Below are 19,147 nucleotides of genomic sequence, written 5' to 3'. Positions count from 1 at the left end.
AACAGCCCTTAATTCTGAGAATCTGTGAGTCTGTGTGTAATGCACAAGCTCATTGTAGGGATAAAAAGAGAGTTTTTTTCAGTCAAGAATGTGTGAATACAACATAGAACTCAAAGGAATTTTACTATGGGGAGTCCAGACTCCCTTAACTACTCTAAAAAAATTACATGAGGATACTAGGGAAGATAGTTTAATGTCACATTCCAGAGACAGCACCTGAAGCAAGGGTGCCTTCGAGCATCATGCTAGTGCACAGGTTCAATTATGAATGAGGAGAACATCAATGAACTGCTCCCAGCTTCTCGCTTGCCTACCTTCTGCAGTCATCTCCCATCTGTATATTGACGATGCTCTCTGAGCTCTGTGCTGCTCAACTTCTAAGCACTAATGAGATCACAGCCTACGGTGGAGAAGCTGCATTTGAGTTTGATCTGCTCATTCAGCAACAGAGGAGTGAAAGGTGTGGGGTGATTTGCCTAACTCCAGAAGCATTTTTGGAGAAAAGTTGTTGAAGCCAGCAGACTTAACTTGTTTGAACCTTAGCTTCCACCTGCCTTGAAAACAAGCTTTATTTTTATTCTTTTACCTATTTTTTTCTTTTTTTTCCTTTTTACTTTCTTTCTTTTTTTTTTTTTTTTGGTTTTCATGGTTTGTGTTGGTAACTCGTAGAAAGACAAGAGTCACACCTAATGGGTGCAGTGTACACTGTCTGGGGGATGGACATGCTTGAAGCTCTGACTCAGGAAGGACAAAGGCAATATATGTAACCTAAACATTTGCACCCCTGTAATATGTTGAAATAAAAAAAGAATTTAAAAAAAAGAGTCAAAACTGGTCTGTGTATGTATGTGCCAATTATGTGTATTTGGGTGTGGGAGTACGTAGTCTGGCATTTTATGAATGAAAAGATCCCATGTTGCATAATTCTAAGATTTAAGAATACCACTTTGAATGTGTTTCAGATTTTTTTCCTGATTTTATGCTCATATAGTCTAGCATAGTTCATCTCTAATATAATATGAGGAGAGATAATAAGAAGCAATTTCCACATTACTTACCTCTGCTTTAATTACAACATATTGCATGGGAGACATTATTTTCAAATGATTTCCTTTTTTTCTCAGTCCTGATTGTTTCTCATCCCAGAGCAAATATTCACTTAAATGGTGTAAGCCATCTGTAGTTTATAAAAACACCTTTAAGCTATTGTTTTAAAGTTTCATACCTTTTAATGTTTTCCTATTTATTTCCTGCTGATATCAACATATACCCTGCCAAAACCAATCTTTGGTGAATACTAACATATTCCTATTGAACATTTGATCCAGAAAGTTTGCAGATAATAAGCAGAGTGAACATCTGTGAGGGCTAGATAATTTTTAATATTTATGGAGAGCTCATTTCTGTGTTGTTATGCTTATGATGAGTTCGGTTATTCAAGACAATGTACGGTGTGAGTCCTTGCAATCAATTCCATTATGGGAAAGATTTGAGGAGTAAGTACTAAACTGTTTGTTAATTGGAATTTCAACTGTGCAGGAAAATATTACTTGGAAGAATTTGAGTACTGTGCAAAGTATCCATGAAAAGGAGTTTATCTCATACATTTTTAAATTGTTATATGCCAAAAACATCATACAAAACTGTTTCTATCTTAGAATAAAAGTCCAAAAATAAACTTACTTCTACTTACTAGTAAGACAATTAATATTTTTACTATCAACAAGATTTATAATGCTTGGCTAACACTTTGAAAAACAAAGAAAATGATAGAACAATATCTTATTAGTCTATTTCCTCGTTTGCAAAGCATTAATGCCTGGAAACAATTAGTGATAGGTTCAGGTTTCATATCAATGCATTGTATGACCAGGAAACTTATCTGAAGTGTTTTTTTTTTTTATAAGCAATTTAATATGTGATTAACCCCACTCCCAGGCAGTTCTTTTAAGATTAGATAAGGTGAACTGGCTGGTATAGGGAGATACTAAAATAATATATATTATGTGGTTATCATTAATTGATAAATAAATTGTTAATAAGGTTTAGATTGAGAGATCTGAAAGATATTTTAGAGATCATGTGGTTTCATCCCTCATTAAATTGAGCTCTAAATACATGTAAAAACTTATTTGATGACATAACCTAACTTGAGGCAGATTCAGGAGTAAAATTCAGCTCTCTTATAATAGTCAGAGCCGTGTGGACCTAGGAAGTAAGCTTAAAAAATGGCCCAAATGGGTAGACGTTGATCTGCAATGACTATCCCTGTTTATGAACTACCATTGAGAAGTCTCCACTTTTCTCCATAGTCTTCTCATGCACATTACTACTTTTAAGAGAGTCGTCATCCCCAAGTTGTTTAAATTGGTAGACAAAATCACTTTGTGCCCAAGAACAGTATTTGTAGGAAAAGGGGGTTTTTAGTCTGTTATTCTCTTTCACTTTCTTTTCTTGCCTCACAAGTTCCATTTAGATCCTGAAATCAATACTGAAGGTAATTGATCCTAGTGTGTGTTTGGGGAAACCCTTCTCCCTTTTTCTATTAGCCATTGGATAATAATTAAAGAAGGTATTGGAAGACGGTCATAGCACTATTATTTTGTTTTGTGGTTTTTAAATTCTATACATGTGTAAATTTATCTATTATTTATCTATTATTAGAATAGATACAATGGCTAATTGTATCAATTAGAATGATACAATGAATTCCCAGTGTGTATTTCACTCTGGGCCACATAGAAAAAATATAATTTATTTCTTGCTGAATTTGTAGGTAATGATCCTGCTTAAGGTATTCATTAATAGATAGACACATAGATAGAATTCCTCAGCACAGAAGGGCTGCTGCCATGTCCAGAAAATTCTTCAGAACAGCAGTCCCCAACCTTTTTGGCACCAGGGACCAGTTTCACAGACCAATGGAGAGGGGATGGTTTGGGGATGATTCAAGTGCTTCACATTTATTGTGTAGTCAAACCTCTCTGCTAATGATAATCTGTATTTGCAGCTGCTCCCCAGCACTAGCATCACTGCCTCAGCTCCACCTCAGGTCATCAGGCATTAAATTCTCATAAGGAGCGTGCAACCTAGATCCCTTGTATGCACAGTTTACAGTAGGGATCACGCTCCTATGAGAATCTAATGCTGCAGCTGATCTGACAGGAGGTGGAGCGTATGCGGTGATGTGAGTGATGGGGAATGGCTGTAAACACAGCTGAAGCTTTGGCTTGCTCCCCGCCACTCACCTCCTGCTGTGAGGCCTGGTTACTAACAAGCCACTGACCAGTATGGCCTGGGTCTTGGGAACAGCAGCCCTAGAACAATAAATCTGATAAGCAAATAAATATTTTATCTCATGGGACTGTATGATTTTCTCAATATCAAAATGAAAACTCATTTAGGAGTTTATCATTCACAGGCATGATACAAACAAGAAGGTGCAAAGAATGGATCTGTGGAATAAAGAAGTCATCTGGAAGAATAAAAACCTGCATGTTACAAACAATAATGTGATCAATGTAGGCCGCTGCTGTCTGTGGATCTCTAGGAAGTGGAGACCAATATGTCAGCATTGTCAACACACCCAAGGCCTTCCTTGCTATTTATTAAATATTGAATTAATTAGTCAATTAGCCAGTTATTCAACAAAAAGAGGCTATTGTATCTTTTCTTTGTAATTCATCTTTTCTTTGTAATTCATATGTATCAAATGTAATCCATAGGCATCAAATAAAATGACTGACATATGTAGTAGTTAAAGAGTTTGGTGATAATGCCCCTGATAATTCAAACAAATCAACAAATCTAGAGAGGAATTTAAAGGTTGGTTCACCACTAGCTTAAAAAAAAATTTGAATAGAGAGGTCAACCTTTTCGGGTAAATGATGCTTCCCAAAGTCTATGTAATATAAACAAATAGAAGTCTTTTAAATGATATATGAAGATAACTACCTTGTTTTCCTACTTACGCTGGACCCTGCAAAGAGGGTTTAACAATTATTTTGTACAATGCTTTTTATCTTTTCAAGGCAACATAGGATAGGCTATTAGTTTCATGTATAACGGAAAATTTCAAAGGTAAAATGTTTAATTTAATTGGACTAGGGACTTGAGCTTAATGCTGCTCTCAAACAAAATGCCAGTATCCCTCAAGGCATGCTGAGAGATATTATCTACTGGGGCACTTTATTGCAAACTTCTGTTAACCTGGGTCACAAAGACATGAATGAGTTTACATAAAAATTTTGAGGAGTAATGGGATTATTTTCCTTTTTCTTTGAGCCTTTACAATTCTAACTCTAGAACTTTGAAAAACGAAAATTCTTCATTGCTTTGCTCACTTAACCTTAATCCGGTGAGCATGATTTATTTAGCCGTTCGTGGTGACACATTCGGAAAGACGTAATACTGTATGGAATCACTGATATGAGCATAGAAGCACACGGCATGGGCTTGTCATCATCCATCATTCAGCTTTCTTTTCAGGTCCTTACTATACTACTAAATTGTCCTTATAAGAATGTTTTTGTGGCCACATGGCCTCTAGATGTGAGACTTTTTGTCATGTACATAAATGTTCACACACGTACAGATAAACACACACATACCCAAACACCCACGCTAGATTAACAATATTGAGAGGAACATGATTATATTTTTCTCCCCTACCTTTCTCACATTTGGTGTAGCTATTGCAGTTTCATTCTGTCACTTGGTCTTCCATCATATGTGTAAAAATTATTTAAATTAACCAAACTATTGATAAACACCTTCTACGTGTCAAAAATTAAAGTGTTGAGGATGGATAATGCAGATATCTGCCCTTGATGAATTTACAGTCTTCTATAGTTTACAAATACATGGCTGCTAGTTCAGATTTGATTGGGCTGTGACCTTCACAGTTTGAAAAATATTGAATCAACGGCTGTGCTTTTTTGTTTTCCCTAACACCAAAGCCTACTCCCAATTGGTATTTGTGAGCATACTTACACCGTTATTACACAGCTTTGAAGAAAGTGAAATACTCGTTGTTCTCAAAAGTGGGAAGATAAAAGATAGGCCACAGGAAAAAAGAGAGTACGTGTTTATTTGTGGGAGAAAAGAATATTCTTATAGATTTAAATGGCAAATAAGTGTTTCCGGATCATGACTTAAATCATCTCATTTTCCACCCTCACATATTATTTATCTGCCCCCTAGGCACTTGGCTTTGTGATTATATATCTGCTGTTTACTTCTTATTTCTAACTTCTGCCACCAATTCTGCCACAAATTGTTTATAATCTTTAATATCTTCTTCCTTCACTTCTTAAAAATACTTTTCCATTTTTTTGTATCTTCTGACTTTTCTTTTATCCTTCCTGTATTTCATTTGAAAACCGTATCTTGCATTTTCATTTGAAAAACTGAATTTTCAAAGATGATATTAGCCCATAAGAACACATCTTTTTTTTGGTAAACAAACTAATGATAGCATCTTTGCTGTAACCCCATTGATTTCTGTAATTACCATTTTTTGCAATATTTTGATTAGGTCAGTTATCAGGCTAAATGTAGTAAAAAACAAAATCCTTTTTAGTCTTGTGAATTTGTTTGAGTTATTCAATTCAAGAAAAGATCATATTATTCGTTGATTTGGTCACATTTTATATTCCTTCTAATGAAATAGTCATAGGTATAACTATTCTATATATGAAAATTACATTTTTATGAAACAGTTTACAGTTTACCTTTATCTTATCTCTATTATTTTTGTCCCAGTATGTTTCAATGCTTTGACTCATCAACAGCTCCTTTCTAAATTTCCATATTATAAAGACCTCAAAATAGCTGTCGTATTGAGACTTTATAAATGTGATCTGACCCCAACAAACAGGAAAAATAGAAAGAGCTGCTTATGGATACATTCAGAACATCTATTTAATCAGTGACAGCAAAACATACAATTAACTTTAAATGGAAGCAGCAACATAACAGTGCACTTTGAAGGACAAAGCCTTCATGACATCTCAAGCTGAATGCAAAGTTACACACCCACACATGCTCAAAAATAGCTGTCTATAAAATGCCATCTGTGATGCTGAATGTTTGGGGGGTTGGGGGTGGAGGGAAGAGATGTAATGTAAGGTAAACCAACATGTGGTAGACATCAGCAAAAGCTGAGGCAGTCAGAAATGTAAGCCTTAACCGCAAGTCCTATGGTATAAACAGCAATAACATTAACAATTACCCAAACATAAAGGAATCTTTCCATAGATACAAAACAGAAATGTGTTCAACCAAATGCATTTCTGTTGTGTCTGGAATAGCAAGGTTGTTTAGTATTTGCTGTAATTATCACAATTACCATTTTCCTGGGAGTGAGAAGGTTGTTTTTGTTTTCTTAAGTTATTGTAAAGTGCACATTAGTGAGTAAAGACAGTCGCCTTAGGTAAACAACAATCTCATCTAGTGTGTGTCAACATAGCTTTAGGCATTTTTAAAAAGTTCATTTATTATCCAGTTAAACAGGGAGTTTGCTGTTCCTGTTAGTACAGACTGAAGAGAAGTATGCATATGATATCAGGAAGATACTGGATAAACAGGATGGGAGGTTTAGAAAGGCTCAATTTGTGGGATCTATTTCGTATGAGATTCTGAAAAACAGCCCTAGTCTGAATCAAACTAGAAGTGTCATTGTTTTCTCTAGTCTTATAAAGAAGCTGAATTCGATCTCTGGCTTCAAGATTTTCATTTCTTACACATGAAAGACAGAAAAGCATTGATATTGCTTAAGAGTGGGGCTTACCTTTGATGCGATGTGATGATAGTGAGCAGCTCATCAAACTTACTCACATTTAAAAATAATGAGCTACAGAAATTCATTAAAATCATCTTGAACCAAAAAGCAATGACCTAGATGATTAGGGATAGTTCCTGTGGATATAGGATCAGAAGAAGGCAAAGACAGGGAATGGCTGCTTAGGCCAAAAAGTGGAGTCTGAAAAGTGAAGAAAGAGAGGAAAATTGTGGATTTTTTGTTTTGTTTTTTTTAAAAATGTTCTAAAGGATTTTCATAATGAGACCAGGGACATAAAAAAACTAAAGTATGGTGCAAAATCATGAAAGACAAACTTTTGAATGAATAGAATCTAGAGTTGAAAATAAAAACAAGATTCTTACTTTTTCTTTCCTCTGCATGCCTTTGAAATTCAGAGCACTGCTCTGGTGGATGAGAATATTAACAATTGGAAGGCAAACTGAGTTGGTATAATAAGAAATATCAAAACTTTCATTTTAGTAGTCAGACTCTGAGTCACAGAGGACAGCCCTGCTTGAAGCCCATTAACACATCATAATAACAACCACCTGATGTAATGAAAACAAATGAATTCCGAAGAAATAGAAAATGTAAGAGTGGGTCATTATTGCACACACTAATGAGGAACAGACTTTACCTGTTGTCTTGGGTTCCAAAGAAATTTTTCAGTCCACTGAGGGCATTTACACCGGGAAATATTTCATTCTTGTTTGGAATTTCTCCTTGGGACATGTTATAGGACTATTTTCTTGTCTTCAGCCTTCTTGTTTTAGTTTCACTAAGCTACAATTTTTGTCTGTTGTGTATTACTTTATTTGTAATTTTATAGAAAGCAAGAATATGAGAAGGCTGGCAGGGGAAGAGGGGAGAACTTAAAATGTTTTTGTTCTAAGTCAGAATTGTTCAAGTGATCATGAGAAAGACAATACCAAAAAGGACTTCACTCTTATTTATCACATTTCCATTCTTAGATTTTTTTTTCATCATTACTATTAACAATCATTCCTGGTACAGTGTTATGGAAAGAGATGTGTGCAAACCTTGGAATTTGTGTGGCTCTTGGAAACTCAGCCTTCTAATCTGTTATATGGGGTAAATAATGATAATTCGTGCTTTAATTGCATTTGTTACGAGAATCAAACTGTGTGCCTTCCTATACATCTTTGCCCAGCTCCCAACACTACAGGTAGCTTAGAGCAGTTCACATGGGAAGCTTCAAAGTCCCCCTACCTTCTCACGTGTTCTCAATCCTGCCTACCCTCCACCACCACCTTGGAGACATCGTCCTAATATTGCAATTTAGAGCTTGTGTTTCTCCCATCCTCTGACCCATTACCCAGCCATTTCTCAGTGGAGGGAAAATCCTCACACATATGACATATGCCTATTGTTTTTTAGACCAAAATACAGGCAAAGGAGGCTATTAGTAATGCATATTTCTTCTCAACTAGTTGCAATTTCACTCTTTTTTTTTTTTTTTTGTAGGAGTAATCTTGTTTTAGCATCCCTGGTATCTAGATTAGTGCCTGGAACCTAGCAGATGCTCAAAAGTTTGTGTAAAGTATGTAAACAATAACTGAATTACTTCACTTAGAAACTCTAGAGTACTATATGGGTGTTATCTGTCTTGTTCAAATATCAGATCCCCTTTTGGTTTGTTAGAGTGTCTGTCCAGTGCTAATACCCTGGAATGTCACAAACACATGCTTCTGACAAGGACAGATATGGATTTAAATTCTCATTCTTTCTCTTGTTAAATTTATGTATTTGGACAACTTATGAAACCTCCCTCAAACTCAGGAATTTTTTGTCTATAATAAGGGGAAAATAATACCTACCTCACACGATGATAATGCCATCCTTATAGGGGTACCACTGGAACGAAATAGTGTATGGCAGCAGGCACAGCACCGGACTCAGAGCAGGCACTTGGCTCAGCTTCCTTGACTGACTGGATTAGCCTTGTGGACACACCCAGGAGACCAAGAAATCTTTTCCCATGGCTTCTAAATATATACCATGCATTTTGTTGTATGATTGCACTCTGGACTAGTCTTACCTATAACCAAATCTTCCGTGAAGGCAACTGCGCAATGAGATTTAAAGCTACAAAACAAAGATGCCAACCTGCTCAAAACAGCCCCCATTGGTTTACTACAATATTTTTTTAAAAAGTCCTCAAGTTGACTGTTCAGAAATCTTTTTTCTTGAAAATATATCTCAGGGTTACAAATTATTACACTGATATTGATACTTTAATTTAAAAATATAATGCAAAATAATCTGAGATTTGAAAGAGATCTGAATGTATCTCGACCATATATTCTACTTTGCTTGGGAATAGCTCTAATTCTGGTCTGGTTTCCTGGCACGATTTTTAACAGCACCCCTTAGACTCTTGTCCTGGTTTGGATAATAAACTGCATGGTCATCCTGCCTACAGGTATCTGTCCAGTCTTCATCCCATACTCGAATCCTTTCTACAATAGCCCCATCTCATGGTTATCATTTATCCAACCGACAGAGAACTTACTACCTCCTGAAGCAGCCTAAAGCATTGTGATTTGGTTCTGATAAGTTCTTCTTAAAATAAAATAGTTAGGTCTGGTTTTTGCTTTCATCTATTGGTTTTCCCTGTATTGTAGGGTTATGTAGAACAAGTCTAACTCTTTTTCCACATGACAGATCTTCAAACATTCAACAATAATGCCCTGTCTGAGGGTGCTCATTTCATGGCTGTGCTTCACCTTCTCTTAGTTCAGTTGTCGCTCATATAACTTGGCATAGCATTTCCTCCCCATTCTGATTGTTCTTTGCTGAATGCATTACAGTTTGTCTTTGTCCATGTCTAAGTGAATTGCCCAAAACCCAATATAATACAACTGTGGTTTGAGTAGCTGAGACTACAGGCACGTGCCACCATGCCAGGCTACTTTTGCTATTTTTTGTAGAGACGGGGTCTCACTCTTGCTCAAACTGGTCTTGAACTCCTGGCTTCAAGCAGTCCTTCTGCCTCAGCCTCCCAAAATTCTAGGATTACGGGTGTGAGCCACTGTGCTCAGCATTTAGAACTCGTTTTCTAAAGGCAAAGCTATTTTTCCCTCATTCCAGTATTTGCAAAGTTGGATTTTGGTATTTAAAGTGCAGAGTGAACAGCGAACTTTGAGAATATAAAGCATCGAGCAAACACAGTTGTTAAAAAAAAGAGAATTGTCCAGGTTCTTGTCTAGGGAGGGAAGATTTGGATGTTTTTCTCAAGGATAGGAGTGTTGCAAAGGAATCCAAATAAATAAAGAATAGGAAACTTGATATTCAAAACATTATTAGTGTGAGCCAATGCTTCAGATTCTCTTCCCCTTCCTAGGCTACTGGAAGGTTAACTTTGGAGCGGGGCCTTGTGGCTAGTGATGGCTATGAGGCTTGGACAAGAAGTAATAAGTATCACTTGTAAGTTTAAGCTCCAATGTGGAGGTATGCAATTTTCCATGTTGCCTTCCGCTGCCAAGGAGATACCTCAAACTTCATTTCGAGGTGAAGTTGTCACAATATTAACTCACTTTGAATCACTAAGCCATGACATGGGAACAGCTGTCTTGGAGAGTCATCAGCTTTTACACTTGCTAAGGCCTGCACTGAATGTGTGCCTGTACCCCTATAATATGCTGAAATAAAAAAAAAACGAAGTCAGAGTCTGTAAACATTAAGGAGCCACTCACCAGAGGATTCATGGCTTCCGTTTGATAATCACTTACTAGGGAAAAACACTGTCCTCAGGACGGTCCATAGATTTTCTCCCTCTATCCTTGTAATGATACATGAGTTATGCACTGGCTTTAATATACAGAAAAATAAGAGAGATGAGATTAGTTCTCAGGGTGTTACCTAGTTAGTTTTTGAACATAGGTGTGCATGATTTCAAGCTCTGTGTTCTTGATACCGCATTGTGCTGCTCTTACTAATGTACTTAGGTATACTATTTTGGTGTCCCTTTTGTCAAGTTAAATGTGATTATTTTAAGTTTTAAAGAAAATACATTAATAATTCATTCAACCGTTCAATAAGCTTTTATAAATTTAGAAAAAATTTTAAACTAAGCCGGATGCAAGATATTAGATACTAAAATGATTAAGCCAATGCTACTTCTCTTCTTCTCTCTTTTCTTCCTTCCTCTTTCCTTTGTTTTACTGGGGGGTAATTCTTTCCCATTCTCAATATTTCCTTCTAGTGAAACAGGCTCAGTTACTATAATTCTGGGTCTCTCTATAACTCTTTACTCTGTCTCTGGGGAGTGAGAATGATGTAACTGATTGGTCATTTTGGGTAAAATTACTAAAAACTCTTAGACCAGCTCCAACTTTCTTCTTCTTGGGAGGGGACCTGATTTCTGTGAGCTGTTTCTCCTCTCATCTTCTTTATTTTATGTCTTTTCTGTGCAAATTCCTTCCACCTGGGAAGTTCTGCTCTAACTTCATATTGCCTGCAAGGGGGTGAGCTAATCAGTCTAGTGTTGGAGACCAGTGGCCAAGCTCCTTTGGCTCTCATGTTAGTCAAACTTATCCAACATAACTTCCATCAATAGTAAAAGTGGTATTTTTGCCTCTGTGTTAGTTTTCTATGGATGTGTAACAAATGACCACAAACCTAGAAGTAGAAAACCACACACTTTTTTTTTTTCTCACATCTTCTATAGGTGAGAAGTCTGGGCATGCTATGGCTGGTTTCTCTGCTCAGGCTCTCCCTAGGTTGAAACCTGATGTTGGCCAGGGTTGTAGTTCTCATCTATGCTTAGAATTCTTTTCCATGCTAACTGGTAGTTGGAAGAGTTAATTTCCTTGCTGAGTTTCAGCTGGGGACTTCTATCAGCTCCTAAAGGCTGCCCACATTTCTTACCACATGACCTCCTCCATCTTTAAAGCAGCCATAGCAAACTGAATCCTTCTCATGCTTTGAATATCTGGCTTCTGTGACCAGCCAGAAAAGATTGTTTGCTTTTAAAGGGCTCATATGATCATGTCAGATCCACCCAGAAAATCTCCCTATTTTAAGGTCAACTATGCCGTGTAACAAAATCTAATCACAGGACTAAAATCCATCATATTCGCAGTCTCAGAGACTGTGCTCTACATGTATGGTGGGTGCATGTGCGGGGTGGAGGGAGGATCTTGAAGGTCAACTTAGAATTCTACCTATTGTGGTTTCCCTCTTATTATTTATTCTATTTCTCAAATTGTCTAGAAATGAAATAAGAGAGGTGGGTTTTGTTTATTGGGAGCCCTTCAATGTCTCTGACAGTTTCTTCTTTCCTTTATCTTTACTGTGCGTGTGTGCATGTCTTCCTCTTTTTGATGATAAAAATCAAAAGATAAGTTGGATATACATATATAAAATATTTGTGTGTGTGTGCGCACATACACACATACACACAGCTTTCTATATAGCATTTTAATTTGAAGGAGAGAAAATTCCAAAGGTTAATAAATATATTGAATCAGTGATTCCTAGAGTCAGATGAGCAGGAATGGAGAAGGGTTGGAGGAGAATCATGACTGTTTTATCCATAGTGTCATCCTCTGTCACTTAGCAATTAAAGTCAAATGGTTTTCCAATCTAATCCTAACCTTAATCCTAGCCCTAACCCCATTTGTGCCTAAATATAGGCATACCTCCTTTTATTGGATCATTCCTTAAGCCCAGAGATTCATCTAATAGTTGCTCAATAGGTTTCTTTTAACAAAGCTTACTATGACTCTCTTCTTTACAAAGAGTCTTTCTTCAAGAAATTATTCAGAGCTGTCTAAGAATTAAATTCCTGGGATTTAAGGAACTTAAAAGTGATTCCCTTCATATTATCTCTATATCTGTTATATTGCAAGTCTTTGAATTTAAAAAAATCTATATACTATGCTATGTACAAACTTAAATTTTAGGCCTAGCAATTTAGTAAAGGAAAGGCCAAGATTTATTTCACTGACTGGAAGCTCTAGGATATTCACAGTACAATCTCATTTTGCACAGAGAAAAGTTGGCAAGACCTTGTAGCTAGTCAGAAGTAAGAAAAGACAATGATGAATAGAAATACATATTGTTTTATAATGACTTTTCTGTTCACTGGAAGAAAGCCACAATTTAATTACTGAATTGAATGTAATGTGAGCACTAGTGTTTTTTAAGATGCTTGCTATGAAGAGTTTAAGAACAGAATCGTCCTTGTTTATAAAATGCAAGATACCCATTCATCTAAACTCATACAACCAATAGGGAACTCTCTAAAAACATTCATGTCTACAAAAGATGGATATTATTGATGGGAGAAAAATTTGTTAACTAAATTGATTCCACTCCATCATTTAAGCCCATGGCATAATATATGACAACATTAAATGACCAAAATGTATAATTTTTCTGTAAAAACACTCAAGAAAAGTGAAATGATTCAGGCAAATAAACTGGAAATAAGATATACCTCTTTATATTGCCTTTGGCTTTATTATGCTTCACAGTGTTGCTTTTTTTCAAATTAAAGGTTTGCAGCAACCCTGCATCAGGCAAATCTGTTGTTGTCATTTTCCCAACAGCAGGTGCTAACTTTGTGTCTGTGTGCCACATTTTGGTAATTCTCCCAATATTCCAGACTTTTTCATCATTATATCTATTACGGTGGTCAGTGAACTTTGATGTTACTATTGTGATTTTGGGGGTGCCATGATTCACACCCATCAAAGATGGTAAGCTTAATAAATGTTGAGGGTGTTCTGACTGCTCCACCAACCAGCCATTCCCCCATCTGTCTCCCTTTCCTCAGGCCTCTACATTCCCTGAGACACAACAATATTGTAATAAGGCCAATTAATAACCTATGATGGCCTCTAAATGTTCAAGTGAAAGAAGGAACCACATATCTCTCACTTTAAATCAAAAACTATTAAATAGAGATGGGCTGGGCATGGTAGCTCCCGCCTATAGTCCCAGCACTTTGGGAAGCTGAGGCTAGAGGAGCACCTGAGGCCAGGAGTTTGAGATTACCATGGAAAAAATAGTGAGACCTCATTTCTACAAAAAATGAAAAGGAAAAATTAGCCAGATATGGTAGCTTCGGCCTGCAATCCCAGCTACTTGGGAGGCTGAGATGGGAGGCAGCTTGAGCCCATGAGTTTGAGATTTCAGTGAGCATGATTGTACCACTGTACTCTAGCCTGGGCAAAAGCTAGCAGAGGTTGGTTCATGAGGGTTGAGGAAAGGAGCCATCTCCATAACATAAAAATGCAAGGTGAAATGATGGAGAAGCTGCAGCAAGTTATCCAGATCTAGCTAAGGTAATTAACTAAGGTAGCTACACTAAGCAACAAATTTTCAATTAGACAAAACAATCTTTTATTGGAAGAAAATGCCATCTAGGACTTTCATAGCTAGAGAGTATAAGGCAATGCCTGGCTTCTAAATTTAAAGGACAGGTTGACACTCTTGGTAGGGGTTGATGCTACTGTTGACTTTAAGTTAAAGCCAATGCTCATTTACCATTCTGAAAATCCTAGGACCATTAAGAATTATCCTAAATCTACCCTGTCTGTGCTCCATAAATGGAACAACAAAAGCTGACTGACAGTACATCTGTTTACAACATGGTTTACTGACTATGTTAAGCCTACTGCCAAGACCCATTGCTCAAAAAAAAGATTTCTTTCAAAATATTACTGCTCATTGACAACACGCTTAGTCACCTGAGAGTTCTGCTGCAGATATGTAGGAGCTTATTGTTGTTTTTATTCCTGCTAACACAACATCCATTCTGCATCCCATGAATCAAGGAGTAATTTTGACTTTCAAGTCTTATTATGCAAGAAATGCATTTTGTAAGGCTATAACTGCCATAAGTAGTGATTCCTCCAATGGATCTGGGCAAAGTAAATTGAAAACCTTCTGGAAAGAATTCACCATTTAAGATGCCCATTAAGAACATTTCTGATTCATGGGAGGAGGTAAAAAAATCAACAATAACAAGAGTTTGGAAGAAGTTGATTCTAGCCCTCATGGATGATGACTTTGAGTGGTTTAAGAATACAATGGAGGAAGAAACTGCAGATGTGGTGGAAATAGCAAGAGAACTAGAATTAGAAGTGGAGCCTGAAGATATGACTGAATTACTGTAACCTCATGATAAAACTTTAATGAATAAGGAGTTGCTTCTTATGGATGAGCAAAGCAAGTGGTTTCTTGAGATGGAATTGCCTTCTGGTGAAGATGCTGTGAACATTGTTCAAATGACAATAAAGAATTTCAAATATTCCGTAAACTTAGTTGATAAAACAGCATCAGGCTTTGAGAGGACTGACTGCAATTTTGAAAGAAATCCTACTGTGGGTAAAATGCTATCAAACAGCATTGCATGTGTTAGAGAAATCTTTTTTGAAAGGAGAGTCAATCAACGTGGCAAACTTTATTGTTGTCTTATTTTAAAAAATTGCCACAGCCACCTGAATCTTCAGCAGCCACCACCCTAGTAAGTCAGCAGGCATCAACATCAAGGCAAGACCCTCTACCAGCAAAAGTTATGACTCACTGAAGGTTGAAATTATTGTTAGCAATTTTCAGCAATAAAGTTTTTTTAATTACGTGCATTGCTTTTTTAGACATAATGCTATTACACACTTAATAGACTATAGTATAGTGTAAACGTGACTTTTATATGCACTAGGATACCAAAAAATTGGCGTGACTCATTCTAGCACGATATTCACTTTATTGCAGTGATCTGGAACCAAACCAGCAATATCTCTGAGGTATGCCTATATATGAATGGAGCTCATAATAACTTCAGAAACATCCTGCTTCACAGCTAGTAAAGCAGCTTTGAAGATTACTGAATTGCATACACATGCCCAGTGTTGAGTTGGCAAATCATCTTCTAGGTCGAGTGGCATATTTGATAACTGCAGATCATGCAACCATAAAATCAAAGCAAACATTGAAGTCCTTTTCTTCCAGATTTGTTGAAAGAAAATGAAGACTTGCTCTCTTTTTCATGTACTCTGGGTTGATGTTTAAGGATTGCAATGATTTCAGGCGACAGAATCTTGTCAAAATTCCTGGATTGATTCTTCATGGCTTCGATCCTCCTGCTGTGTGATGTTGGCCATGCCGCAGTGCAGAGCCTGCCCTGCTTCCCACTGGCAACAGGGCATTTGAGCCCTGGCTCCACTCCAGGATTAACATGATCATTTCTGGTACCAGGGGGAAACTGTGCCACCTCTCCATGCTGGCTGAAGTGTCTTAAATAGGCATTTAATTTATTCACTGTAACAGTTGCTTTTGTTGAATAAATACTAACTGCTTGTTAGAAACCTATTTGTTAAAGATGAACAGCTATATCATAGACACATATCAAATTTATGGTTACTAAATCTCACTTAATATGCTCTGAATATTCTATTGGTCTTTAACATACTATACTAAGATAACTGTATTTATTCTAACACTTCCAATAAAAATAACTGCTATTGAATAACTATATATTTTTTTCTTCTCAGGCTTATTTACAGAATGTTAAAAACTATGTGATGGTTACATATTTTATATCTTTCTCAGTGTTTATATCTTAGTGCTTAAAAACTTTAATAAATGTGTTTTTAATACTCAATTTATAATTGAGAAACTAAGCATCTTATTAAAATTAAAATTTCAAGATATTTATGATAGTCATTGTAATATGTTACCCAGGTTTCCTCTTAATCTCCTTATAGCTCTCCTGGGAAGAAATGGAAGCTCTATCATCAGAAAAAAAGGTTATTTTATTTTCTCCAAACAAAGTCCCATAACAAGGCTAGACTATCTGGTTAGTGATTCAATTGACAAATTGGTAGATAGGCTTCTCTCCCAAGTAACAACAAATGAAAAAGTTTGCCTTTTTCAAATGTGAGATGTGCTCTCATTCAACAAGCTGACAGCAGTTCTACGTGCATCCGGTGTACTGAATGATTGAATTGGGCCATTTTTAGAATATAACATTGGTTATCTTATTATTATTAATATTATTATTTTTCATCAGTGGTTATGAGACTGATGGAGCTTTCAGTTGGTATCTGACATTTCTAAGTCTTTCATCATAAGAAGGAGCTACCTAAGATCTGGCATTTCCTATTAAAAAGTCTATGAATTGAGACACCTGTAATTTGAATTGGTTTCTACTGATTTCTTGCATTTTCTTTTTTTAACAAATGCTAGATATGTGTTTTTTTTTTTTTTAATCAATCTTGCTGGTTTCCTTTTCAGAATAGAGTTGTAAGAACAAGAAGCACAATTTATAAACATAGAATGTATAGATTCTAGCTGTCGGAAACCATGCTGTCTGTTTTGGGAATGTTTTAAGATCTCAAAAAGTAACTTTCTACACATGATTGGCATTTTAAAATGAAAATTGGAATTGAATGACTAACAGGAAACAAGATATTTAGGGCAAGAATAATCAAGGTATTTTACAGTTCTATCTGGCTTCCATAATAACCCCAGTAAGGGTAACACCTCCCAAAAGGCATTAAGATATTTTCATGAGGTTATTCAACAATAAAGAAATTATTATACATGTTGCTCTAAGTGCTTGCAATGCAGGTTATTCTATTATTGAAGTATTTGATTGGAATCATCTTTTGTAAAAGTCATGAAAAACTCGTTATGATTTTTTCTTTACCCTCTGCCTCTCTTGATTGCTGTCTTCTTTAGACAACAGTCAGGCATGTGGTAAGCATTGTCTGGAGACTTGAACATTTTCCTGGCAAACCATTTTACAAAGGTCAATAGAGCAAGAGATTATCCCCTATTGGTTAGGTAGAAGCTAACCTAGACTTCAAAAGAGTCAACTGTCTCTTTTGCTCTTTGTGAATTCAGTTCTAATCAATGGGATGTAAAGATTACATTTCTGCCTTTAGTCATACACCCCTTTTCCTTTGTATTAGTATTGATTTAGCCATGAGTCTATGAGTCTATTTAACCATTAAAGGCATTACTGTATTCACAAATCCTACATTTAAAGAAATCCAGAATGTCTTTTTAAGAATTAAGAAAACAGATAAGTCCACCTCCTTTAAGTTACATTGGATTGGATTCCTGTTAGGAAAATCACGATTCAGTAGTTTCTTATGTACGTGGAGGAATTGCATGATTATGATTTTGAACGAGCAGAATGGCTGTTTCAATTTTGGGATAATAATAAAAATATAGTAACAGTAATAATAATATAGTTTTTGATTATATGATCCAGGCCTTGTAGTGAGCATTTTACATACATTAAGTGTTGAATACTCAGAACAAAGCAGTTGTGTCCCACTGTACTTGTAAGAAAACTGGCAAAGACAAATTAAGTAATTTATGCAAAGGTGACCCTAATATTGGGACTGGAATCTGTTTGAAGGCAAAGCTAGTGCTTTTAGTTATTGTGCTATACTGTTGTCAATGCTTTATAATGATTAGTGTTCTGAAATTCTAGTTGTGACAATAAAAGTTAATGGAAAACACTTTTTTGGTTTGGTACTTAGTGTCCGGTGGTACTTTGGCCTTTGTCCAGCTTCCTGGAAAACCTGAACATCGTAATTGTATTCACCTCTAATAATTTCTAACATAATAGAAGAAACCCACAAGAAATGGCATTTATCACATTGAGTGAAATCATAGTTACTTCCTTCTGTTACTATGTGTTTTTTGTTTGTTTCTCCAGTACTTAAATTTGTACTGAAAAAACATAAAATTTTCTGAAATGGTTACTCAAGTAATAAAGGCTGAAAGGAATGAAGGAAGAACAAAGGAAGGAAGGAAGGAGGGAAAGAAGGAAGGAAAGAGGGAAGGAAGGAAGAAGGGAAAGAAGGAAGGAAGGAAAATTATTGGAAGAGGGAGAGAATGAGGTAAGAAAGCAAAAGCATTTGGGGATAGTGTTGCACCTTAGGGTACATTTTAACTCTTGAGTATCATTTTTTGAATATGTGACTTGACTGATTGTGACTACTTGGCTCTATTAGTGTGTGTCAAAAATAATGAGTGGAAACAGATTTTAAAATGGAAATAAGTTATTGACTTATGCCAAATATGTCTTTGGTATTGCCAGATAAACACATTAAGAGCTAATTTCTTTTAATTGAATGTTTATTCCCTATTTGGCACAAATCCATCTACTAATAGGTCCAATAATTACAAGAATGCATGTGTTAAATTTACACGAATAGTTCTACTGTTGGGAAAGAAGTTGACCAAGTGTGGTCTTAAGAGACCACCTCATCTGATACTTTATGTTAATTTTGAAGGAAAATCAGTAGAGACAGTGAAATAATAAAGTATCTGTATATTAACAATAAAATTTAATAT

The sequence above is a fragment of the Lemur catta genome, chromosome 3, assembly GCF_020740605.2.
Source record: "Lemur catta isolate mLemCat1 chromosome 3, mLemCat1.pri, whole genome shotgun sequence".
In the NCBI taxonomy this organism is placed as follows: Eukaryota; Metazoa; Chordata; class Mammalia; order Primates; family Lemuridae; genus Lemur; species Lemur catta.
Note: the sequence above shows the minus strand (reverse complement) of the source record.